The sequence below is a fragment of the Elaeis guineensis genome, unplaced genomic scaffold (assembly GCF_000442705.2).
Source record: "Elaeis guineensis isolate ETL-2024a unplaced genomic scaffold, EG11 Super_Scaffold_1000033, whole genome shotgun sequence".
Classification (NCBI taxonomy): domain Eukaryota; kingdom Viridiplantae; phylum Streptophyta; class Magnoliopsida; order Arecales; family Arecaceae; genus Elaeis; species Elaeis guineensis.
Window position 1 is genome coordinate 12,404,675 of NW_027332424.1, and position 27,692 is coordinate 12,432,366.

Below are 27,692 nucleotides of genomic sequence, written 5' to 3' on the forward strand. Positions count from 1 at the left end.
ATATTCAAAAAGGTTAACAAAAATTTTCTCCCTTTTTTTTGTTACAAATAAATACATTTTTTCAACACCTTATCTCAATCAAATATATGCCAGTTTAGCACATTCATTACAATGATATTCATTCATTCATCTAAACATTTAAATAGGAATAACACAAGAATGTAGTATGTACTCATTCATTTCACAAAACATAGCATATCATTGATAAACCAAGTTTTTACAAATAATAAAGTGCCTGTCCTTTACAAAAAAATATATATATGAGGATAAGGCAATCACTACAAAAATAAGCATAAAAAGTAAATATGTAAATATGCAAAATATGATGTGTCTTATGAAAGGGTTAGTTAGAGGTGAGTGTAGGGTCAGAGTGTGGTGGCAGATCTTTGAGTCCAATGGTCCTAGAGTAGACCTAGCCCTATCTCACTCATCCAATATCCATCTGTTGACCCCAATGATTGATTTTGATGAATAACAAAATATTTGAGTATATATTTAAACTAATAAGCTCCTTAAGATCATGTTTCATAAAAAATTATAGAGTATCAAAAAAAAAGCTCAATAATGCATTCGAGAATGAAAAGAGGAATATAAAACTTTTGAAGGGCATTGCACATCTCAAACAAGATCGGAGAAAGATATTTGAAGGTTGGAATTGAAGAAAAATTTAAATTAAAAAATATCATAAAAAAAAATTAGTGGAGAGCACCTCGAGTCGACTCAAGATGGTCCTGAGTCGACTGAACCAGAACGACATGCAAAAGTACTTTGGCACATTCTTGAGTCGACTCAAGTCTAACATGAGTCGACTCAAAAGTGAGCTGAAGAGTCGAGTCGACTCAAGTTGCTCGAGTTGAAGTCATAGGATACCAACAGAGAGCTAATTTTTGGGATAAAAAACTCACAGATTGTTGAGTCGACTCAAGACACAATTGAGTTGATTCAAGGCTCAAGTTGAGTTGACTCAAGCTCAATTTGAGTCAACTCAAGTTCCAATGACTAGTTCTATAGAAAATTTAGAATGGTTCAAAAATACTTTCAATGACTATTTTTTGGATCTCAATGGCTAGAAATGACTTTTTGAGAATCCAAACAGTGGTTTAAAGCCTTTAATAATTTTTTGAAGTGAAAAGATAAGAGAATCAAAGAAAGAAAGCAAAAATCAAGAGCAAAAATTCAAAAATATTAAAAAGAGAGCATCCACTTTCCAACCATTTGAAACATCAAATCAAGAGATTCCCTCCAACAAAAAGGCAAGCTCATCTGTTCAAAAGCTTTCATAAAAAAAGAACCAAGAGCTTCATCAACTTTATTGCTCATTAAAGAAGCTTTTTATTTTTATTTATTTTTTTATTTTTGTTCTTATTGTAAGTAGCTTCAATAGAATTTTGAAGTCAGGGGATAGGCCCATCCAAATCTAAGAATTAGAGGGTAAGCCAAGGGTTGGCTTGTTTGTTGGTTGTGGTTGGTGATCTGGTGTAAAACTAACTAGATTTTGGATAGTGAGCTTAGAAAACTATCCGATTGTAATCTTAAAAAGATTATAGTGAAATTCTTGAGTCTTGCAGAGTGGATGTAGGTGCAAGGGGCACCAGACCACTATACATCGATTGTGTTTGTAATTATGTTCTTCTCTCTTATTCTCCTTGCACATATACTTCTGCATATCCTATTTCTACACTCATCATCACTTCACTAATTTTTCAAAATAGCACATTATTTGCTTAAATTTTGAAAAATCCAATTCATTCTCCCTCGTGGGTGTTCTATTGGGTAACAAGTGGTATCAGAGCCTGATACTCACTTGCATTTGATTTAACAATCAAGAGTTAAGATCAAATAGCAACCCAAATAAATATGTCTCTTGCTGAAGGGTAATCAACTAACCATCCATCTTTATTCAATGGAATAAACTACATGTATTGGAAAGCATGCATACGCATTTATATTCAAGTACTTGACTATCAACTTTAGAGAGTTATAGTCAAAGGTCCATACACATCCATAATAAAAATAGATGGTAATGATGTTTCCAATCTCGAAGAGGATTGAGATGAGCATGATATAAAATTAATTGAATTGAATGCAAAAGCTATGAATATTTTATATTGTGCATTAGATGCTAATAAATTCAATAGAATTTCTATTTGTATTTCTGCTAAGGAGATTTGGAATAGATTAGAGGTTATCCATGAAGGTACCAACCAAGTCAAGGAATCAAAGATTGATATGTTTGTTCATAGAAATGAATTGTTTAAAATAGAATCAAATGAATCTATTACTGATATGTTTACTAGATTTATTGATATTAGTAATGGTTTGAAAAGCTTAGGAAAATCTTATTCTAATAGTGAGCTTGTTCGTAAAATTTTTAGATCACTTTCGAAGGTTTGGGAAGCAAAGATCATCATGATTTAAGAAGCCAAGGACCTCAACAAGCTATCATTAAAAGAATTCCTTAGGTCTTTAATGACTCATGAGTTAACCATAAGGCAAAATATAGAAGAGGAAACTAAAAAGAAGAAAGAAGAAGACGATAGCTCTTAAGACTACAACCTCTAAGGATGATGATAATGAAGAATCCAATGAAAAAGAAAAAGAAGAAGATGACTTGGCACTAAGGCAAGGAAGTTCCAAAGATTCATGAAAAGGAAGAAGCAAAATTTTAAGAGAAAGCCATTTAAAGAAAAATTAAGCAAGGATAGAGAGAAGGAGAAAGATAAGAAACTTTTCATATGCTTTGAATGCAAGAAGCCCGATCACTTCAAAATAGACTGCCCTCTTCTTAAGAAATCAAGTAAGAAGGTCAAGAAGAAGGCAATGATGGCACAATGGAGCGATAGTGAGGACTCTAGCTTCGATGAAGAAGCATAAGAAGTTATCAATCTTTGCTTGATGGCTCATCAAGAGGAGATAAATATTGAAACTTTCTTAGATTTTGCTTTTGATGAGTTATAAGAGGTATTTATGAATCTTTTAACTAAATTTAATAAAATAAGATTCACAAACAAGGAACTAAAGAAGCAAAATTGTAGTTTAAGTCATGAAAAAGAAAATATTTCTAAAAAACTTAATTCATTAGATTGTGAAAATCAAAAATTAAATGATGAGCTCAAGAAAATTAAACAATTTGTAGAGAAATTTACTTATAGCCCTAAAAAATTGCATATGTTATTAAATGAATAAAGAGCTATATTCAATAAGGCTAGATTAGGATTTAAACTATTAAAGAAGCAAAAATTTTTGAGAAATCTATTTGTTAAAGCTTCATCAACTCCTATTTCAAATATTTCATGTCATTATTGTAGTAAAATTGGTCATAAAGCCTATGCATGTGATTTCCAAGAATTAAATAGAAAAATAATTAAAATGGTTTGGGTTCCAAATAAAATCAAGAGCACTAACCCTAAAGGACCCAAGAAGACTTGGATACCTAAATTCTCTACTTGATTTTTTTATGTAGGAGTGTCTTACAGTTCGAAAAAAGAAAATATTTTGATATCTTGATAGTGGCTATTCAAGGCACATGACGTATGATAAATCTCAATTTGTCACTTTTGAACCTAAAGATGGAGGAGTGGTTATATTTGGAGATGATGGAAAAGGGCGTATCATTGGTATTGGTAATATTCATATCACTCCTTCCACTTCTATTTAAAATATTTTATTAGTTGATGGATTGAAACATAACTTAGTATTAGCCAATTTTGTGATAAAGGATTTGAAGTAACTTTTAAGTCTCTAGCATGCATAGTATCTAGTTCCAATGACAATGGCTTCATGTTCATTAGGCATAGACATGACAATATCTACATGATGGATCTGGATGATCTATACATGAAAAATGGTCAATGTCTTGTAGCAATGGAAGCAAATGTTAGTGAGACTAGTTGGTTGTGGCATCATAGATTAGGTCATGCTAGCATGCATTTACTTTCAAAACTCATTAATAAAAATCTTGTCAAAGGCCTACCAAAATTAAATTTTGAAAAGGATCGAATTTGTGGTGCTTGTCAATTAAGAAAACAAACTAAAAATTCTTTTAAACCTAAAAGTATGGTTTCAACATCTAGACCTCTAAAATTACTTCACATGGATTTATTTGGACCTACTAGGACTACAAGTTTAGGAGGCAAGAAATATGGATTTGTGATTATAGATAATTTTTTGAGATTTACTTGGATAATATTTTTAGCACAAAAAGATGAAGTATTTAAAACTTTTACAAAATTTTATCAAAAAGTTTTAAATAAAAAAAACACATCCATTGTAGGTGTTTATAGCGATCATGGTACTGAATTTAAAAATTAATATTTTAAGAACTTTTGTAATAAAAAAAATTGATCATAATTTTTTTGCACCTAAGATACCTCAATAAAATGGGGTGGTAGAAAGAAAAAATTGCACATTACAAGAAATGGCATGTATAATATTATGTGAAGGTGATTTATCTAGATATTTTTGGATGGAAGCCATTAATACCATATGCTATATTTTAAATCATGTATTAATTAGATCTATTTTAAAGAAAACACCATATAAATTTTGGAAAGAAAAGAAACCAAATATAAACTATTTTTATATTTTTGATTGTAGATGCTTCATACTAAACAATGAAAAAAAAATTTAAAAAAATTTGATGTCAAGTCAGATGAGGATATCTTCTTAGGATACTTCACATCAAGTAAGGTATATAAAGTCTTGAAAAAGATAACTTTTATTGTTGAAGAATCTATTCATATAGTATTTGATGAATCTAATGACAAAACTTCTAGAAAAGAAGATATTTTAGATGAGGATGTAGAAATTTTCAACAAAAAGATGGATAGCCTCATGTTGAAAGATGATTTTCTACAAAACAATGAAGAAAATTTAAGAAAGAAGGATGAAGAAAAAAAAAGGAAGAACCCACTCCAAACCAAAGAGAAGAGCTACCAAAAGAGTGGAGGTATGCGCATGGACACCCTAAAGATCTAATTATCGATGATCCATTACAAGGGATAAGAACTCAATTTTTTCTTAGAAATATTAATAATTACTTAGCTTTTGTATCACAAATCCAGCCTAAAACCATACAAGAAGCTAAAAATGATCCTTATTGGATAAATGCTATGTAAGAAGAATTAAACGAATTTGAAAGAAATAAGGTATGGATACTAGTTGATAGACCTAATAACTGTCCTATAATTGGAATAAAATGGGTGTATAGGAATAAACTAGATGAGCATGGTACCATTGTTAAAAATAAAGCTAGACTAGTCACTAAATGATATAATCAAAAATAAGATATTGATTTTGATGAAACTTTTACTCCAGTAGCTAGATTAAAGGCAATTAGGCTACTACATGCATTTGCATGCTTCATAAATTTTAAATTATATTAAATAGATATTAAAAATATATTTTTAAATAAATATATAGCAAAAAAAGTATATGTTGAACAACCATCTGATTTTGAAAATCATGCATTTTCAAATCATGTCTTCAAATTACATAAGGCTTTGTATGGATTAAAACAAGCTCCATGTGTATGGTATAAAAGATTGAGTAAATTTTTGTTAGATAATAAATTTACTAGAGATAATATTGATAAAATATTATTCTTAAAAAGAAAAGATAATAACTTGTTAGTGGTACAAATCTATGTAGATGATATTATCTTTGGTGCTACTAATAAATCTTTTTTGTCAAGAGTTTGTCAAGTTTATATAGGATGAGTTCGAGATGAGCATGATAGAATAGCTAAATTTTTTTCTCGAACTCCCAATCAAACAAAATAAAGAGGGGATCTCCATCAACCAAATAAAGTACATAAAGAAAATGCTTAGAAAGTTTGGGATGGAGACTTTAAGATCCATTGGCATACCCATGAGCCCCTCATGTAAGCTTGACAAAGATGAAAAGGGTAAGAAGGTAGATGCTAAACTGTATAGAGATATGATAGAATCATTATTTTATTTTACCACAACTAGACCAAATATTATATTCAGTGTATGCATATGTGCTAGATATCAAATAGATCCTAGAGAATCTCATTTATCAGTAGTTAAAAGAATTTTTAGATACTTGTCTGGCATACTTAATGTAGATTTATGGTATGATAGATTATCGCCATTTGAATTAATTAGATATTCGAATGCTGATTTTGCTGGATGCAAATTAGATAGAAAAAGTACAAGTGGCACCTATCAATTTTTAGAAATTAATTTGATCTCATAATTTAGCAAAAAATAAAACTCGATAGTACTATCTACGATCGAGTATATTACTGTAGGGAGTTGTGCTCAAATCTTATGGATCAAACAATAACTTGAAGATTTTGGCATCAAACTTAATAAGATTTCAATAAGATGTGAAAACATCGATGTAATTAATTTAACTAAAAGTCTAATTCAACACTCAAGATATAAACACATTGAAATAAGACAACATTTTATAAGAGACTATGTACAAAATAATGATGTGATGCTTAAATTTATTTGTACTGATAAACAACTTGCTGATATATTCACCAAATCTCTTAGTGAAGAGAAATTTAGCATCATTTGAAAAGATTAGGGATTTGCTACCAATCAAAATAAATTTTATTCTCTAAATCCCAAAACAAGTTGAATCAAATCTAAAATAATCAATTCTGTGTGCATAATCATTGATTGATGTCATTAGAAATCCCCTAATACTTTTTATGTGCTGAATTTTTTCTAAAACTGTAAAAAGTTTCAGACTCATGCTTGAGTCGACTCAAAAATGAACTGGAGTCGACTCACACTTAAATCAACTCAAACAAAATCTTAAGTCGACTTAATTGTCGGGGACACAAGTCTTTAAACAGACCTGTGACTCTTCACATCACAACAAAACCATTTGAAAACCTGATGCCCTTTCTCTAAAACCCCTCTCTATAGTTCTCTTCACAATCCCAGCCCTTTATCTCCCAATCAATCCTTGATACTTGGTAGATTTGAGAGAAATGGTGTGGACAAGGCACATGGGGCAGAGACCTCTCTCGAGTCAGAGCGCGGAACAGCAGGAGCGAAGGAAGAAGGCTCAGCTAGATTCCTCATCTCAAGCGATCGAATCGCCCGAACCCACTATTCCACTAGATATTTTTGAGCCGAATCAGTTTGAGGAACAAGGTACAGAGTCTTCCCCTCCTCCACATCCCTCTCCATCTGAGAGAACACGAACTAGGGCCATTGCCTCTCCATCTAAGAGAATGGCAACAAGGGCCATTGCAATGGGGAGGAGAGTAGATTTTACATTCTTTAAGAAATATCATTTCTCAATTGGTCTGTGGCTTGACAAAATGGGGTGGAAGAATTTTGCTGCTTAAATATCCCTACGTACCCTAAGTTGATCTAGGAATTTTATGCAAATCTGAGGAGAGGAGTAGCTAAGGTAACCACTACTGTGAAGGGGGTTCAATTAGATGTTTCTGAGGAAAGCCTAGCGAGAGTCTTTGGTTTGCCCCTAGAAGAAGCTATCCTCGAGAGAGTGTCTGACAAAAAGGAAGCATTGAGGATTATTATTGATAGAAAAGATAGATATAAAAGCTTCCACACTTTCTGTAGAGATGTGAGTGCTACATCACATTATTGGAGGGATCTTTATTCTGAAATTAGGGAGGCATGACTTTGTATTGGAGGAGTTGTGTGTCATGTATCATATTATTCAGAAGATATCTCTGAACCTTCCTAGACTAATGATGTATGAAATTAGAGAGGCAGCAGCCAAGAATAAGGTTTGTCTATCCTATGGGATGGTGTTGATCAAAGTATTTGAGATAGTAGGAATTTCATTAGAAAATAAAGGATTTAAGAATTTGTCTCATTTTGATGTTTATGATGAAAAGGCACTAACTCGTATGCACTTTCATGTTGAGATTGGGAGATGGGTGAGAAATGAGTCAAGTCAAGAGAGAAGGGAGCCCAGGGTAGAGGAGACAGGAGAGCCATCTACACCCATTGCCCTTAGAGCTCCATCTGATTATCCTTCATTGTCTAGAGCTACACCTGATCTCCCTTCACCAGCCACACCACGAGCTAGATCCCCTACTACCTTCGGACCTCAGCCAATAGTTACTGACTCTGCCACACTGGAGAGGCTGGCTGATCTCATCTTGACTAGACTCAATGCCCAGATAACAGGATTACCTAAGAAGATCAAGAGCATTCAGGCTGAGATGAGACGTATGGCATAGGCTCACTACCTTGGAGCAGTGAGGGTTGAAGATAGAGGCACCAGCTAGTGTTTCTGATGTGGCACGAGAGATTGCATGACTCAGGGGGAGTTTTGAGTCCAAGAGCACTGAGATATTTACTATCATTAGAGGATTTAAACCGACTGGCACTGAGGTGCTTGGGGCTATTAGCGGACTTGGATGTCCCAGCAGTAGGGCATTATGTCTGTACTTATAGCCATGGGTAGTCTGATTGAAAAACTTAAGAGACTTGCTCCATGTGCAGTACTAACTGCTGTAGCAGCAAATATAGCTGCTAGAGCTTTCATAGCTCATTCTATTCCTACTTTCATAGCTCATTCTATTCTTGGCACGAGATGCTTCCTCCTGCATAATTTTCATCATGAGGGTTTGAAGGTTGAAAGGGATTTCTCGAACAATGTGATGCAAAATAATAACATCCCTCTCGATGATAAAATCAAATCAGCCAACCCTCAAAAGAAAAATCTTGACAGTCATATAATGTAGGAGTCTCATCTCCATAGATGGTCACTTTGCCAAAATCTCCTCAAACTCTACAACATCCCCTCTATTCAACACAACACGCAAGGCACTGCACTTGTTTTCCAATTGATCCAAACTACTAATGGGTGCTCTGAGGAGGTATTTAAGTCAGTCTACATTGACTGTAATTTTAACTTTCTTTATCTTAGACTCATGTTATTGAATTCAACTTGAGCATTTTTCATAGAATTCTCGAACTAAGTTGGGATAAGTGGATAAGCCCAAAGTTCACAAGCAGTCACAACCTAGGATTTTAAGTTTCCTTCCTATCTCCAACCTTCTTTTTCTAAAATGTGAAAGTCTACTTTTCTCCGGACAATCACTGACCTTGATAAGAGTGGAATTGTGTTGACCCAATGATTGATTTTGATAATTATAAAATATTAAAAAATTATGGTACTAATCATATTTTTTAAGAATAGATGTAGGATTTCTTAAATGTTTATGATGAAGAAATCATCATAGAAAGAAATTCTCTCAAAACACCAAGCCAAAGCACATAAAAAAATAAGTTCTCACAAGTTTGGATGACTCATCATGAAGAAAATAGAATTGAAAGAAGCAAATATCATTTGAAAGCATTAGAGCCAAGAAATTCAAGTTTAAGAGGCCAAAATATGAAAAAAAAATAAAGTTAGAAGGATTTAGTTGACTCTGATAGGTTTCGAGTCAACTTCAATATCTGATATCTGGCACCACTTGTTGTAGTAGAAAGAAAGAAGAAATAAAAAAGACACACAATCAAATATATGGATCAACCTAAGGCTTACCTCTACGAGGTATGCAAGCTTCACTTATAAGAAAGAAACAAATACAAGAGAAGATCACATATTCTCAACTCTCATGTACCAACCTTCTTTCTCAACCTAGAAGCACTCACCAATACAATGCTCTCAAAGATAACCCATAGAGACCCTCTCATAGACCTACCATACCTAGGTGCTCGACGTCACTGGATACTTCCTATGATGCTCTCAGCTGCTACATCATGTCTCAGCCTCTGCCCCTATAAGCCACTTCTCTGGCCATTCCAGGACACTCCTGACTACTATTGATGCCCCTAGCACTCTCACAACCTCTCTCTGACCCTCCTTGAGATGCACACGGTATCTCTGACATGCCCTTGATCTCTCTGAGATGCATTGAGATCCTTAGTCTCCCTGAGATGCACACGATCTCCTTGAGATGCACTATTGCATGCTCTCGATCTCCCTTGGATGCACACAGTCTCCTTCAATCTCCCTGAGACACCCTTGGTCTCCCTAAGACCCTCTACTGCAAGCTCTCGATCTCCCTGAGATGCACACGATCTCATTGAGACCCTCTAAGACACTCTTAATCTCTTTGAGAACTCTTGGTCTCCCTAAGACCTGTTACTGCATGCTCTCAGTCTCCCCGAGACACCCTCAGTCTCCCTGAGACCCTCTGCTATGCACTCTGATCTCCTAGGCCATCAGGCCTGCTTTATAGAGCCAAAACAACTCAAAATCATAATCACAGTCCTGATGGAACTCCAAAAAGTTCCTGACCATCTAATCACTTTTGCATGCTTTTCTAGCCGTCCGATCGCACTACAGCCCACCTGATCATGCCCGCTTATGACCACCACCATCGATCATGCCCTGTGATCACTGTCGTAGGTGGTCAAGAATAAAAACCAATTTAAACTATATAGATTGGGTGAGTCAGGATCGTTTCCACAGAGATTTAGGGCAATTATCTTTTTTTTAAGAAGAAATAAAAGAAAATTGATTGTAGAAGGATTAAAAAGAAATAGAATAGCAAGAATTAAATTAAAAGTATAAATTAATTTGAGAAAAAAAATAAGTCAGAGAAATAACTCAGAAATTCTGAATCCACTATGCAAATTAGATTTTTTTTTATGTTGTAATATTAATTCTTATGATTAAGGTATTAGTATAGCTTATCTCTAAGGGGCACGGACTGTATCAGTAAATCACAGCTCATCCTATCAGAATATAAATTATCTAAATTTAATTACAAGATACAAAATTTAATCTAACATACCACGATCTATCTCTCTTAAGCACGGACCGTATCTAGGGATCACAGCACATCAGTAGAGGGTATAGAACATGTAGGCTAGATCAATATCTCAGAAAAATAAAAAGATATAAAATAAAAGTATGATTTTATTGCATAAAAATTAAATATATAAAAAAAATAAAAATTTATTTACATGCTTCATCGTATTTCTGGATTGAAGAGATTTAGCCACGTATCAAGATCTCTAGCTCTATATTCTTCCAATTTTTGATCCCTAAAGCTTCTTGATTTTTTTTTTATTTTTTTTTTCCTCTAATTTTTTCTCTTCCCTACACTTATTTCTGGACTTCCTATTTATAAATAAATTTTTCACCTTTTTTTAGTCACAAAAGGAGTCCTAAAATCCTTAGAAATCGTATTATATCCGTATAAATAATTTCTGACCATCGGATCATCAATGGACTACCTAGATCTGACCAAAAAATACTGTTTAAGTTCTTCTTACAGTTAGAGACATTCTTAGCCATCTGCTTGCACCCCAGATGAATTTTTGGCCGTTGATCAATGCCTGTTATTTCCTTAACATAGTCAAGATGAATACCAACCGTTAGATCGAGCTTCAGATGGGATTTCGGCCATCCGATCGTGCCCAAAAATCCTATTCAAAGTCAGGAACAATGTCAGCTATCGGATCTGGTGCTGGATTGATATGAGCCATCAGATCATGCAGATTTCTTCTACCTTGCCCGTGAGCCGCATCGTGGACCGCAAACTTATTCCGATGGATCGCGCCATTGCTTCTGTGGACCGAGCGATCGGTCCACCGTGCATCGAAGGTTATAAATTTTAATTTTTTAGGATATTTTGCTTGATTTTTTGCTCCAATTTTTGTCTGAAAAATAAAAAAAAATATGCATTAAATTTTTCAATAATTTTTCATCATTGTGATACTTAAAATTGCTCAATTAAATCAACATCTAGTTTTTATAAATATATTCTAATTTTATATTTTTTTAAAATTATTTATTTTTATAAAAAAATTAATTTATTCATAAAATTAGATTTTTAAGAAGATGTTAGTATAATAAATTATCAAAAATATCTTCAATAAATATAAAAATATACCACTTATCACACCTTCCAACTTGAACTTTGTTCATCCTCGAGTAAAAAAAAAATTAAAATTAAGTACTTTTTAACTTAAAATTTTGAATTTCATCAACTAATTTTCAAAAGGACCATTGATATTCAGTAGAGTGTGAGTGAGGTATGTCATTAGAGTATTAATACTAATCAATATGGGAGTTAAACTAAGAACACTAAATTTTTTCTGAATTTTTCTAAATTATTCCTACCTTTATCTCTAAATCATTAACCTACATATGGACAAGTATATTATTACTTTCATCCTTTATTTATTATTTTTTTTTTAACATTGTACTGCTATTGAATGTCTTAACCCCTTAAGCTTTCTGTTTGATCCATGTAGCAAGTTTTCAGCCAATGACTCTCAAACTAGATGGCTTTAGGGTACTAGGTATAAAATATTCTTCGGACCTACTTGCTCGAATCAAATAGGCTACAAATTAAAACTAGCTTTACAACAAAACTTTTTTTCCCTTCATACCTTTTGATGTGAAACTCAATGCTTGCTTAGGCAAAGAGGCCCGATTACTCAGCATGAAGTACTTGAAATTTTTTTTTAATTTTTCATATGAAAAGATGTATAGTTACCCTACATAAGTCCATAGGAAGAAAACTCTTCTTTGATGCTGGTAAAAAAAATTAGAAATATTCAAAGAAAACTATTTAAGTTCTAAACTTAACTCTTTATTGAATTTTATTAATACTTGATCCCTCGATATCTCACAAACTCTCTGGTCTGTAGAATAATTTTCTTTTAAAACTGCTTGGTTTAACTCAATTTTTAATTGTAATCAAGTACTTAAATGCTAAATACTTAACTTACTTGAGGACTTTAGAAATTCAAAACTTTTTATTATTCTCTCCCTCCCAACTTAATCGATATTATCCTCAATGGAGTAGAAAAAATGAAGGGTGCATAAAAAGAAAAAGAAAAAAGAGAGATGTCACCTGATTCAAAAGTCTTTTCAAAATTGGTTCTCACCCCAACTTAACCAATTTTATCTTCAAATCTCTACAAAAGATACGAAGCAAGCTTTGATTAATCTAAACAAAATACAAAAGAAAGCAAAAGCAAAAGCTGGAACTGGATTGCCTCCCAAAAAGTGCTAAGTTTATCGTCTTCATCCAGATCATATTTATTGATAGGTGCTTCCACATAGAGTAGTCTTTTATTTCTAAAAAAAATAAAGATCAGTTAAAATAAAATAAAAAAAATTTAGATTGCCTCTCAAAAAGTACTAAGTTTATCGTCTTCAGCCAGACCAAATTATTGACAGGTGCTCCCACATAGAGCGATCCTTTATTCTTAAAAAAAATAAAGATTAATTAAAATAAAAAAAAAAATAGATTGTCTCTCAAAAAGCACTAAATTTAACATCTTCAGCCAAATACTAAAAGAGTGCCTATCCTATTCCTATCCGAATCTTAACATGGGTCTGTAATTCTCTACATGATTCAGGCTCTTCCTTAAGGTATTTTCTACTTGGGACCATTATGTGACTCATTCTCCTGATAACTAACAAGTCTTCCTCTATAATTAGATCTAGGTATAACTTAAGTACTAGTCGGGGTTTTAAGAGACCTAGATCTATATACTCGATGTGCTGAGGGAGTATTTTTGGATCTCCTATTGTTGCCTCTTCCTTTTTAAGCAGAGATTCAACCAGTGTCATGAGGGGTTCAATAATTAATTTTGGATTTAGCTGAGTATAATGGTCACTAGATATGGATACCTCATTATTATTATTAACTTCGGGTATCTCCTCCAGTTTCTCAGACCTGAATGTTCTCAACTGATTGAACTGATCTTTAAGTTCTAGACTATTCTGAGCTCTAGGGTCATCCTCTAGTTGGCTTGATAATCTACCCTCTTCTAGTTTACTAACCACTATAGTTGATTGGCCCAATTGTTTAAATAACTGGTCAGTGGTTTGTATGAAATTATTGAGAGTATTTTTAATGTCTGAGATTGATTGTGCTAAGACATCTAGACTCTTTTCTAATGTGTTGACTCCTTCCTCAGGATCTAAATCTGATTGATCATTCCATATTTGGTTGGGCCTTAGATAGGGTTGATAAAAGTTATGGGCTCCTAATGTTGCATCTTGTGACCATATAAAATTAGGATGACTTTCCGACCTGAATTATAGATTGATGCATAAGGTTCATTTATGTAGCTTTCATTGAATGCACTCTCTTGTATGAACTCAGTTTGGATTGGGTTCATCAAATAAGGACACTCCTCTACAATATGATCTGGTGCATCGCATCCAATGCACATGGGTGCTAGCACTTGGTTAAATTGGATATGTCTTTTGAATTCTAAGGCTTCAATTCTATTGGTCAAAGTTGTAATTCTAGTATCTTCAAACTTCTTTGAAAAAATATGTGCATCTTTAATTTCAGTGAATGTAAGATTCATGTTAATCGTTTGAGGGTCAATTATAAAATTGTTAGCCGAGGATCTAATTCTAGACGGTTGGACAGAGATAATCGGATAACACAGGTCCAGCAGGATTCTAAATTATCTATTGGAATCCATTTCTTTCTTAGTGACCTTATAGGATTGTAAGCTTTAGATTGTGTCTCGCAATCGTCATTTTGTCCTAGTAAAAAAAAATTTAAAACTTTTTTTATTTTTTTATTTTAATATATGAGAGAAAAAGAGAAGAGTTCTAGAGATGAGAGTCCTAAGGGGTCCTAGACCGATAGATGAGAGAGTTTTAGTTGGATTTAATATTCGTAGGTTAGTAATCAAGTTATGCAATCAATCCTAGCTAAAGATAATCCTAGATCTAGATAGCTCCTAATTGCCAAGATTATCTTTGAGCACTCCAGGTAAAAAATTAGTCACTCAACTGGCCAAGTAAGTGTAAGGTTGGTGGGGGTCCCCCGGTTGCTTTCTTTAGATACCAACTGAGTTAGCCAGGTAAACGAATGAAACTAATTAAATAACCACCTTCCTTCAGGACATAGTTCTGGAATCACTTTTCTAGACATCAGTCAAACTGACTAACCCTAACCTGATCCAACTCTTAGGATTCCTTGTCCTATTGAGCTCAAGAGTTCTTAAGGGCCAACGTCTAATTAATTTTAGGTTAAGGTTTAGGTCAATGCAATATGCAGGATGGTAGTTTGTGGGCCAAAAAAAGGTGATGAAATCTCCACCTTATCTTATTTAGGGTTTGTGCTCTTAAGATATTTTATGGACTTATGCAATGCAAGAAGAAAAGATGGCCAAATTTGGTAGTTAGTCAAGAGTAAATTGATTTATTTTACTTTTTAGGTTTTGTGATTAAGTAACTAATTTCCTAAGTAGATTATGAGGTGTTAATGTAGAGATTTTTTTTTTAGAAAAAAGTAAGTTTGACTAAAAAACCAAGTAAGTTAGAAAGCAAATAAAAAGAAACTAAGAATAAGACTAAAAAAAAAAATTTTTGATAAAAAAAGTAATCATGTGTAGATCCTCGGTAATGATGCTAAAATTTGATCACTATTGTAGGTAGTCAAGAATAAAAGCTAACTCAAACTATATAGATAAGGTAAGTCAGGATCGTTTCCACAGAGATTTAGGATGATTATCTTTTTTTTAAGAAAAAATAAAAGAGAATTAATTATAGAAAGATTAAAAAAAATAGAATAGTAAGAATTAAATTAAAAATATAAATTAATTTATAAAAAAATAAATTGAAGAAATAACTCAAAAATTCCAAATCCATCATGCAAATTAGATTTATTTTCTCTTTTTTTATGTTATAATATTAATTCTTGTGATTAAAGTATTAGTATAGCTTATCTCTAAGGGATACGAACTGTATCAGTAGATCACAGCTCATCCTATTAGAGTATAAACTATTTAAATTCAATTACAAGATATAAGATTTAATCTAATATATGACAATCTATCTTTTCTAAGCACGGACCATATCCAGGGATCACGGTACATCAATAGAGGGTATAGGATGTGTAGGTTAGATCAATACTTCAAAAAATAAAAAGATATGAAATAAAAATATAATTTTATTATATAAAAATTGAATACATAAAAAATAAAAATTTATTTATAAGCTTCATCGTATTCTTGGATTGAAGAGATTTAGCCACGCATCAAGATCTCTAGCTCCATATTCTCTCAATTTTTGATCCCTAAAGTTTTTTTATTTTTTTCTTTATTTTTTCTTATTTTTTCTTTGATTTTTTCTCTTCTCTACACTTACTCCCAGACTCCTTATTTATAGGTAAATTTTTCATCTTTTTCTGATCAAAAAAAGAGTCCTAAAATCTTTAGAAATCATATTATATCCGTATAAATAATTTCTAACTGTCGGATCATTAATGGACTATCCAGATCTAATCAAAAAACATTGTTTAAGTCCTTCTTATGGTTAGAGACATTCTCAGCTATCCGATCGCACCCCAAATGAATTTTCGATCATTGATCAATGCCTTTTATTTTCTTAACATAGTCAGGATGAATACCAGCCGTTGGATCGTGCTTCAGATGGGATTTCGACCGTCTGATCATGCCTAGAAATCCTATTCAAAGTTAGAAATGATGTCAGCCATCAGATCTGGTGCGAAATTGATATAAGCCATCAGATCATGTAGATTTCTTCCACCTCGCTCGTGAGCCACATCATGGACCACGAACCTGTTTCGGTGGACCGCACCATTGCTTCTGTGGACCAAGCGACCAATCCACCATGCATCGAAGGTTATAAATTTTATTTTTTTAGAATATTTTTCTCGATTTTTGACTCTAATTTTTGTCTAAAAAATAAAAAAAAATATGCATTAAATTTTTTAATAATTTTTCATCATTTTGGTGCTTAAAATTGCTCAATTAAATAACATCTATTTTTTATAAATATGTTCTAATTTTATTTATTTTAAAATTATTTATTTTTATAAAAAAAATTAATTTATTTATGAAATTAGATTTTTAAGAAGATATTAGCACAATAAATTATCAAAAATACTTTCAATAAATATAAAAATATACCACTTATCACCCTGCGAGCTTCCTGAGCCATTGGATCACACAGAAACTCTCATCGCTGTGATATTTGCCATTTAGACTGGTGCAGTCCATAGAGGTTGCATGGACCACAACATCCCATAAGATCCATGGTAGACCGCACCAAATCTCCCCGCCCACGTGCAAGGCATGTGCTGAAGGAAAAATGGATAGTTCAGAGCATGTATTGTTAAGATTTTATAGTGAAAAATAAAAGATTAAATATTTTAATCTTTTAAACATGCCTTAGATTAGATCTAAACTATCAATTAAAGATTAATAATATAAAAAATTTATATATAAAATTTGATATAAAATAAAAAATTATATCGATCACATCGATGCTCTGAATCTGATCTAACCTTTAGATCACATCGGTTGAGTTCCAAACTCATCATCTTTTCATGGATCGATGATCTCCATTATTGGTAGGTATGGTATGAAGTTTTCACTGATGTCGAGTAGCCACACAGATCGTCCGACCTCTACAGATCATCCATTTGAAGTCCTGATCGGATCTTCTTTCGTGGAAGTGCTAGCTCGCATCGAAGGCTCTAGATGGCTGATCCAAGCTCCTTTCTTCGAATCTCCTGGACTCCTCTAGATCAAAAGATGAAGCTTTACAAAGAGGTGGTGATGTGGGAGATGGAACAAGACTCACTCTTATATTTTTCTTCTCACAAAATCTAAAGTTGAAACCTTAGACCCTACACCTCACGCCCGAGAGAAAGAACACTTCCTCTATTTCTCACACATGAAAGCCCAACCCACCCTCAACTTTTCACACCCCAACTATCAAATTTCTCATGCCAAAAATCACTTCTAATCTTATACAAAACTGATCCCTTCTTAAGGGTGGCGTCCTATGGAAGATAAGGATAAGGAACAGGTAGTTTTAGTTCAATTTCAAATATTGGTTGATCTTTATTACCAATTCAAATTAAATTTGAATTAAATTTTGAATTAAACTTTATCCTCATCTTATAAACTCAAAGAAAGGTCGACCAACATCAGAATGGTGTAAAAAATCTTATGCAAAAATACTTTATGTATAGAGAAAGGTGATGGCATGAAGAGAAGAGTCCAACTCAATTTGGACTCTAGATTTTCATTCAAATTTAAATAAATTAATTTTTAATTTAAAAAAAATTAGATATGGATATATAAAAGCTTCTAGGTATAAAAAAAAATTACATAAAAAAGAAATTTCACATGAAGAATAAGAGGGCGCAGAGAAAGGAGACACAAGGGATATGAATTCGAGTTATTTTCTCATTCAATTAGATTCTTAACCCAATCAAATTAGGTTAGACCTAATTAGACCACTAAACTTAATCTAATTAGGTAGAAAATAGTTTTAATTAAATTCTAACTAAATTAAAAATTAATCAAGCTCAAATTCTGATCTAATCAGAAATCAAATACCCTTAGCGATTAGGTCATCTCATAACCTAATCGGATCAAACCAAATTAAATCCAATTCAATTAGATTTGATCCAAATCTTAATACTCAATCAAATTAAGCTAATTAGCAATTTAATTACTAATCAATCTTCCTACAATTCACCAATAATTAGTGAATTGATTTATTTCAACTTTTGCACAGGGTTAATCATCAATCGAATTGACTGTTTTACTCTAGAATGATTCTTAATCGTTGATCAGCCATATGATTAGTCAGAAACTTCTTTTGAGTATGACCCCATAGATTCAAATCTAAGCTAGTAGTATAAAAATATTTTTTTTATACCAATCAAAGTGATCATCTAGCAATGATACTCGATGTCCAGATAGGTCGAAAGATTGCAAAGCATCATTCAAGAACCTATTGGCATATGGTTACCATATAATTCATCCCTTTGACCCAAATGCTCAAGATGACCTAGGATTTAACTGTTAACCCTGATAAGGTTATCCATATTATATTTTAATTTTCAAAATCCATCACATAGATTATCTCGATCGAGATTTTAATTAATTGAAACACACTGATACATTAACTCCTACTTATTCAAAGGGGTCAATTCTATCTTGACTCACACACTGACTTCTCAAGTACTTGACTGTGCTTAAAAATCTTTCATCACTGAATTAAAAATTCAGATAATCTAATACTAAAGCATAGTGAGTTGCTTGCAAGTCATCATGATGATCTCAGATCGAAGGGACACTTATACCCATATCCTTTACGAGCTACTCTTGACAATAGAGTGCTCAGCAGTTGTCACGTTTAGTGAGATATACTCCTACATCTCACTTGCATGCCATGCCCATATCTTTACACTCTTTGGTTAAGAAAACAACTAATGTATATGGCACAAAATGATCTATACTTGATATAGCTATCATCCTAATAATAGTATATCATTTGATCGTGAACTTAAGGTTTAAGGACTAAACGATATATCTTCCTATATCGAATCAAATAGTCCTAAGGACTTCATCACATAACAGGAGTTCAAAATAAAATATACACAGTGATGAGAAAACTAAATAATATTTATTAATTTAATAATTTATATATAATTATAATAATAAGCACAACCTTCAACAGACTGATGATTGGCTTTGGGACATAATTTTTAACAACTCCCACTTAGAATAAAACCAATCGATACAGTCTCGTATACCCATTATTGATTTATAATCTTCAAACTCCTTGACATCAAGGGTTTTAGTAAATGGATCGGTCAGATTCTTCTTTTCATCGATCTTTTAAAGCTCGACATCACCTCAATCTACGATCTTCCAGACCAGATGGTAACGATGCAGAATGTGCTTGGTCCGCTGATATGACTTCGATTCCTTCGCTTGAGCAATGGCGCCAGTGCTATCACAGTACAATAAGATAGGGCCATCAAAGGAGGATGCCACTTCGAGCTCGTTGATGAATTTTCATAACCATACAGCTTTCTTCACAACATCAGATGCCACGATATATTCCACCTCGCAAGTAGAGTTGGCCACAATGTACTGCTTGAAACTCTTCCAGCAGATTGCTCCACCATTCAGGATATAAATATATCCTGACACACTTTTACTGTCGTCATGATCTGACTAAAAACTGAAGTCTATAAGTCCTATAAGTTTTAAGTCAGATTCTCTATAGATAAGCCACTGATCCTTAGTATTTCTCAAATACTTAAGGATGGTCTTTACGACCTTCCAATGATTTTCATCTAGATCAGGCTGGTATCTGCTCACTACCCCTAGTAAGTATGCCATCTCCGATCGCGTACATATCATAGCATAAATAATAGATCCCACTATCGAAGTGTATAAAATTCTACTCATACGCTCTCTCTCTTGAGGAGTTGTCGGATAATCACTCTTCGAGAGAAAAATTCTTTGGCCTATCGAAAGATAGCCTTTCTTGAAATTCTCCATGCTGAATATTTTCAGCATAGTATCAATGTATGTCGATTGAGATAATCCAAGCAATCTTTTAGATCTATCTCTATAGATCTTTATCCCAAAGATGAAGGATGCTTCTCCTAAGTCCTTCATGGAGAACTGTGATGACAACCAAACTTTTATTCTCTGTAATGTAAAATGTCATTTTTAATTAAAAGAATATCATTTACATATAAAATAAGAAATACTATCATAGAGTTATTAATCCACTTGTATATGCAGGGTTCCTCTCTATTCTTAATGAAGTCATACGTTCTGATCACTTTATCAAAATGCATGTTCCAACTCCAAGATGCTTGCTTAAGTCCATAAATAGAACTCTGAAGCTTGCACACCTTAGACTCATTTGTGGATATGAAACCTTCAAGTTGTATCATATACACCTCTTCTTCCAGCTTCCCATTTAAGAAGGCTGTTTTCACATCTATTTACCAGATTCATAGTCCAGATGTGTTGCTATCGTAAGCATGATCTGAATGGACTTGAGCATTGCCACAGGAGAAAATATCTCGTCATAGTCAATACTATAATGCTGATGGTAACTCTTGACAACCAGACAGGCTTTATAGGTCTTCACCTTCCCGTCTGCATCCCTCTTCCTTTTGAAGATCTACTTACACTCTATGGATTTGACCCCTTCAGGCGAGTCAACCAATGTCCATATATTGTTGACCTTCATAGACTCCATTTCGGATTTCATAGTTTCCAGCCACTTATCGAAATCAGACCTCTACATCGCATCCATATAGGTGATCGGATCCTCATTGTTCTCATCGAGTTAAATCGGATCACCATCTCGGACCAAGAAATCGTAGTATCTATCGGGTTGATATGGTACTCTATCGAATCTTCTTAAAGATGCTTCCACAATAGATTCTGAATTTGATCTAATTAAGTCTAACTCTATGGATTTACTAGATTGTGTCGGTTCTTCTACCGATAGAACTTCATTAAGTTCAATCTTTGAGACATTAGTTCCTTCTCCAAAGAACTCCTTTTCTAGAAAGACTGTCTGATTGCTGATAAACACCTTCTATTCATTAGCAAGGTAGAAGTAATACCCCTTGATCTCTTTTGGGTATCCTATAAATAGGCACTTGTCAGATCTAGGTCCAAGCTTGTCAGTTTTCAAATGTTTGACATAGACAGACATCCCCAAACCCTAAGGTATGAGAGTACTGACTTACGTCCTGTCCATATCTCATGTGGTGTTTTACTTACAAACTTACTTGAAACTTTATTTAAAATATAACAAGCCGACTCGAGTGCATATCCCCCAAAAAAGATTGACAGACTTACAAAGCCCATCATAGATCGAACCATGTCTAACAGGATTCGATTCTTACTTTTTGACATACCATTATGCTGTGATGTTCCAGGAGTGGTCTACTGAGAGAGAATCCTATTCTTTTTTAAGTATATCAAAAATTCATCGGAGAGATATTCTCCTCTTCGATCGGACTGAAGAATTTTAATATTCTTTTTAGTTTGTTTTCTACTTCATTACGGAATCGTTTGAATATTTGAAATGATTCTGACTTATATGTCATTAAGTAGATGTGCCCATACCTAGATAGATCATCTGTAAATATAATAAAATAATAATTTTCATCTCTAATACTGGTGTTCATCAGTCTACATACATCAGTATGTATCAGACCTAAAACTTCATTGGCTTGCTCACCTTTTTCAGTAAAAGATGACTTGATCATTTTTTTCAAGAAGGCAGGACTCACAAGTTGGAAGTAATTCATAATTACTGACTTCAAGGATTCTCTCTTGTGTCAATATATTTATTCTATTTTTGTTAACATGACCTAACCTACAGTGCCAAAGGTAGATATCAGAGATGTCACTAGTTCTAGGGTGTTGGCTGGATGTGTACATTACACTAATAGATTGTGATAGTATGTAAATACCATTGTTCAGCTGTCCATTCATCACATTAACACCATTCATAATGATATTAAAATTATTTTTTTTATTAAAATTTCATAACTGTATATGGCCAAGAGGCCTACAGAAATAATGTTCAATAAAAAGGAAGGACAAAAGTGACATTCACTAAGAATAATTATATTAGACTCGAATATAAGCTCAATAGTTTCTAATGCTAGAACTGAAACTGGTCTTTCATCTCCAACATTAAGAAACTTTTCGCCTTCTTCAAATCTCCTACTGACCTGTAGACCCTACAATGAATTACAAATATTAAAAGAGCTTTCGATATCTAATACCCAGGTAGTAGAATCATAAATTGAGAAATTATAAAGTGTTATCATATAACTATCTTATCCAGTAACAACTTGCTTCTTTCTTGGCCTGTTCGGATCTAGGGAGGCAATGTAATGAGGATAATTTCTCTTTTAGTGCCCCTACTTCTTACAGTAGAAGCATTCCACCTGACTCTGATCAGACTTGGGTTTCTTGGTCTGACTAGACTTGGGTGCCCCAGCACTATGCACCATTTTCTTATTCTTCTGATTCTTTTTTTCTTTCTTAAAGAGTCGATATCTAGAAGAAGACCCTCCCATAATATTCACCGACTCCTTATAGAGCTGGTGATCCTTCTCAAAATTCTGCAGCAACTCTAGCAAACTGTGATAATTGACTGCAGGCTTTGTCATTCAAAAATGAGTAAGAAAAGGGAGGTAGAACTTGGGTAAAGAGTTCAGAATGACATCTTTCTCCAACTGTTCATGCAAAAGAAAGTCAAGCTTGCTTAAGCGCTCAATCATCTCGATCATGTATAGTACATGATCGATGACTGACGCTCCTTCCCTCATTCGAGCGTTAAAGATGGCACAACTAATCTTGTGCCTCTCAACATCATCAGGTGTGTCAAAGGACTCGTTCAATATTTATAACATATCCTGTGGCTGAGCATTCTCGAAACGATGATTGAACTCATCATTCATTACCGTCAGTATAATATAACAAACCATAGTTCGATCGTTGAGTCACTTCTGATAAGTATCTCTGACCGTACTATGTGTGTTCGAAGCTGGCTCCTCGGATATCGGATCTATCAACACATACAAGATCCGTTCATGCTCCAGGACTATTTTGAGCTTTCGATACTAACTATCAAAATTTGATCCCATCAATTTATTACTATCTAATAGTAATCGGAGTGATAAGGTGGTGGCCATAACTATAAAAGAAAAATCAAAACCTAATTAGTATATGAATTGATTAAGCCTAAAGACATAAATTTTAGTCTAAAGGTTCTCCCATTATTTTATTCGAATTGATAGCCTCTACCTCCAATTCGAAGAGTTACACTAATTCTTTAGTGGATACTAGAATCCACATGGACTGCACATGGGCTCGAGTGTGGCTCGATCAATCTCTGTGCACCCATAGATATGTTCTTAATCAATTATTTCACCAAATAATTTCTAACATTCAATTTTGCCCCAGACACCTCTTCAGCAGGCATGTGGTGCCTTCATTGAAAGTTCTGGTTAGGTCCAACCATTAATATGCCAGAATTTAGTGCATCTAATAAATGAGTGATCAGGCCCGAGTGTGGCTCAACCAACCTAACCATCATCAGAAAGATACAACTAAATCAACATATTATGAATGATAATTCTGATAGCCAGATAAGCACCAAGCGTGTAGCACCTCCAATGATCATCTAAACTGTTAGACTCATTATCACCCAACTTAATGGGAGCCTATGATCTAGTTATCACTATAACTATTTCACTTTTAGGGATCTAACAATTTTAGAAGATTTAATTAGTTGAATTAAGAGATGAGAAAAGACTTGATCATTTAATCATAATCCTCCTACTAACTTCACCAAGTCAGATTAAAGAAGATTAGGCATAAGCTGGTCCAACCAACCAATCATAAATCCTCTCACTACTTTATCAAGTCATGAAGAGGACTCAAGACAGGTTGAACTAGGGGCACTTAAATCAGTCATACTGATTTCCTAATTAGCATGGGTCCACCCCAATCATTAAGTGATCTAATCAAAATATGATTCACCATGTTGGTCAGGTAAATGAGATCAGTGAGAGAAATATGCCATTAACTCGATATAGATTCAATCTACGCAAATAGCTCCCAATTAATGACCACCGATCAAAGCTGCCATACTTATCTTAGACACCAACTGGTTAGTCATTTTCAATTTGATCAACTTATAGACTTGGGTTCGACCACAGAGCTATGATCAAAGTCTATATTAGTCTAATTAAAGATATGGACTTGATCAACTACAACTATTGAAATTGATCAAGAGAAAAAATTGTTCCAATCAGAATTAACTTTTAATTACATTTGATCAATTACTAACATGATCCATTATCAATGATTTCTAATCTTAGGTCTAATCCAGTTAAATGGATTTGACTCGAGCTAACCCATTAACCCATGAATTATGAAATTAATGCCTTAGATCTTTGATTCTTAAATCCAGATTACTTAATTCTCAATTAAGTTTTGGGCCGACATGAATTTGGATTCGGTGTTTGAAAATAGTTTTCAATTTTATAAAATATTTTTACAATCAATCATCTAATGATCAAAATATTAATTTTAGATCTAATATATATTATTTTAGATCTAAAATAAAATTTTATTTTTTTTTCATTATTCATCATCATGAAAAAGACCGTACAGTATCCCTACACGCCATAGGAGATCCCATCGAATGGATAAATAAGATTGAAAAATCTTGATTTCTCCTATGATCGATGGCTATGAGGATCTAACCAATTAGATTACTATACTACTTAAATTCTACATTAATTATTTAGATCTAATCTAAATAATTAAATTTAGATTTTATAAAGATTAGCATAAACTAGGACAATCTTTACACTATAAGAGGTAAATTTTACAGCAGGACAATCTTATATCAGTTTGTACGATCAGATCTATAATTAATTTCAGATCTAAATATTATATATCAGATCTAATCTAAATTAAAATTATAAATCTAAATGCATGTAATATCAGATTATATGCAGAAAATTCATGTCATAAGAAATCGGGCTCTGATACCAACTAAAGAAAAAATAGATAGTTCAAAGCATGTATTTTTAAAATTTTACAGTAAAAAATAAAAGATTAAATATTTTGATCTTCTAAACATACCTTGGATCAGATCTAAACTATCAATTAAGGATCAATGATATAAAAAATTTATATATAAAATTTGATATAAAATAGAAAACTGCATCGATCACATAGATGCCATGAATTTGATCTAACCTTTAGATTACATCGGTTGAGTTAAGAACTCATCACCTTTTTGCATATCAATAATCTTCACTATTGGTAGGCATGGTATTTTTATTTTCTACTCATGCAGGTCCATACTCTTACTTTTCTATCAATTCTAATTCCGATCTTTCCCCCCAATCTAATATTATAGTGCTGGTATGGACAGAAGCCCTGATCAGATCTTCCTTCGTGAGAGTGCTAGCTCACGTCGAAGGTTCTAAGTGACTGATCCAAGCTCTTTTCTTTAGATCTTTCAAATTCTATCAAAAGATAAAGTTTTATAAGGAGGTGGTGGTGTGGGAGATTGAACAAGACTCACTCTTGTATTTTTCTTCTTATAAAATCTAGAGTTGAAACCCTAGACCCTACACCTCACGCTCGAAAAAAAGAACACTTCCTCTGTTTCTCACACACGAAAGCCCAACCCACTCTCAACTTTTCATGCCCCAACTATCAAATTTCTCATGTCAAAAATCACTTCTAATCTCGCACAAAATTGATCTCTTCTTAAGGGTGGCGTCCCATAAAAGATAAGGATAAGGAAGAGGTAGTTTCAGTTCAATTTCAAATATTGGTTGATCCTTATTACCAATTCAAATCAAATTTGAATTAAATTTTGAACCAAATTTTATTCTCATCTTATGAACTTAGAGAGAGATAGACCAACATCAAAATGATATAAAAATCTCATACAAAAATACTTTATGTGTGGAGAAAGATGATGGCGTGAAGAGAAGAGTCTAACTCAATTTGGACTTTAGATTTTCATTCAAATTCAAATCCATTTGAACTTAAATTTAAACTAACTAATTTTTAATTAAAAAAAAAATTAGATATGGATATAAAAAAGCTTCTAGGTATAAAAAAATTCACATAAAAAAAAATTCTCGCATGAAGAATAAGAGGGCGCAGAGAAAGGAGGCGTAAGGGATTTGAATTCGAATTGTTTTCTCATCCAATTAGATTCTTAAACTAACTAAATTAGGTTAAATCTAGTTAGATCACTAAATCTAATTTAATTAGATAATAAATAATTTTAATTAAATTTTAATCAAATCAAAAATTAATCGAGCTTAAATCCTGATCTAATCAGGAATTGAACACCCTTAGTAATTAGGTCATCTCATAGCCTAATCGAATCAAACTAAATTAAATTCAATTCAATTAGATTTGATCCAAACCTTAATACTTAATTAAATTAAGCTAATTAGTAATCTAATTATTAATCAATCCTTCTATAATTCATAAACAATTAGTGAATTGATTTATTTCAACTTTTGCATAAGATTAATCATCACTCGAATTGACTGTTTTATCCTAAAATGATTCTTAATCATTGATCAGCCATATGATCAGTCAGAAACTTTTTTTGAGTGTGACTCCATAGATTCGAACCTAAGTCGATAGTATAAGAACAATCTTTTTATACCAATCAAAGTGACCATCTAGCAATAGCACCCGACGTCGGGATAGGTCGAAAGATTGTAAAGCATCATTCAAGAACCTATTGGCATATGGTTACTATATAATTCATCTCTTTGACCTAAATGCTCAAGATGACCTAGGGTTTAACTATCAATCCTGACATGATCATCCATATTGTATTTCAATTTTTAAAATCCATCACATGGATTATCCCGATCAAAATTTTAGTTAATTGAAACACACTGATACATTAACTCCTACTTATTTGGAGAGATCAATTCTATCTTGACTCACACACACACTTCTCAAGTACTTAATTATGCTTAGAAATCTTTCATCACTAAATTAGAAATTCAGATAGTCTGGCATCAAAGCATAGTGAGTTGCTTGCAAGTCACCTTAGTGATCCTAGGTCGAAGGGACACTTATACCCATATCCTTTGCGAGCAACTCTTGACAGTAGAGTTCTCAGTAGTTGATCATGTTCAGTGAGATGTACTCCTACATCTCACTTGCATGTCATGCCAGCATCTCCACACTCCTTGGTTAAGAGAACAACCAACGTACATGACACACAACGACCCATACTTGATATAGCTATCATCCTAATAATAGTATATCATTTGGTCGTGAACTTAAGATTTAAGGACTAAATGATATATCCTCCTATATTGAGTCAAATAGTCCTAAAGACTT